Raw genomic sequence first — 976 nt, 5'->3', positions numbered from 1 at the left:
GATTTGCATTTCTTTTATGGCTAGGGATGTTGAACATTTCTTCATGTGTCTATTGGCCATCCTTCTTTCTTCTTCAGCGAAGTTTCTCTTTAAGTCTTTTGCCCACTTATTTATTGGGCAGTTGTTTTTTTTGGTGGTCACGGGGCTTGAACTCTGGGCCTGAGCACTGTCCCTCAGCTCTTCAGCTCAAAGCTACCACTCTCCCACTTGAGCTACAGTGCCATTTCTGGTTTTCTGGTGGTGTATTAGAGATATGAGTTTCACAGCCGGGCTGGGAAGGTGGCTCAAGTGGTAGAGCGCTAGCCTTGAGCTGAAGAGCTGAGGGACAGCACCCAGGCCCAGAATTCAGGAGGCCCCACAACTGGACCCCCCCAAAAAAAAAGTTTCACAGCTTTTCCTACCCAGGCTGGCTTTGAACTTTGATCCTCAGATCTCAGCCTCCTGAGTAGCGTGACCCACTGGTGCCCAGCTAAAAATTTTATCAATGTTTTCCAGTTGTGGGGCTTGACCCTCAGGGTCTAAATGCTGTCCTTGAGCTATTTTGCTGAAGGGTAGCACTCTACCATCTGAGCCACAGTGCTACTTCTGGTTTTTGAGTGGTTAATTCAGGATAAGACTCTCATGGGGACTTTTCTGCCTGGGTAGACCTTGAACTGTAATCCTCAGACCTTAGCCTCCTGGATCGCTAGGATTACAGGTGTGAGCCACCAGCACCTGGCAATAATTTGTGTGTGTGTGTGTGCGCGCGCACATGTGTGCGCGCCCGGGTGCTGGTTCCAGGGTTCAAACTCAGGGCTTCAGCACCATCTCTGAGCTTTTCTTTTTTCTTTTTTTTTGGTCGTGGGGCCTGAATTCTGGGTTGGGCGCTGTCCCTCAGCTCTTCAACTCAAGGCTAGCGCTCTACCACTTGAGCCACAGCGCCACTTCTGGCTTTTTCTGCTTATGTGGTGCTGAGGAATCGAACCCAGGGCCTCAT

At 49.9% G+C, this 976-nt stretch overlaps 2 long non-coding RNA genes across 3 annotated transcripts in view; one reads left to right on the top strand and one right to left on the bottom strand.

The window, feature by feature from the left end:
- Positions 1 to 976, top strand: part of LOC105981644 — a 23,371-nt gene that overhangs the window by 414 nt on the left and 21,981 nt on the right. The gene's annotated exons all lie outside the window — the stretch shown is intronic.
- The window catches only part of LOC105981645, a 19,533-nt gene that overhangs the window by 9,545 nt on the left and 9,012 nt on the right, over positions 1 to 976 (bottom strand). The gene's annotated exons all lie outside the window — the stretch shown is intronic.

The sequence above is a fragment of the Dipodomys ordii genome, unplaced genomic scaffold (assembly GCF_000151885.1).
Source record: "Dipodomys ordii isolate 6190 unplaced genomic scaffold, Dord_2.0 Scaffold13, whole genome shotgun sequence".
In the NCBI taxonomy this organism is placed as follows: Eukaryota; Metazoa; Chordata; class Mammalia; order Rodentia; family Heteromyidae; genus Dipodomys; species Dipodomys ordii.
This window is presented reverse-complemented; position numbering and strand designations above follow the sequence as displayed.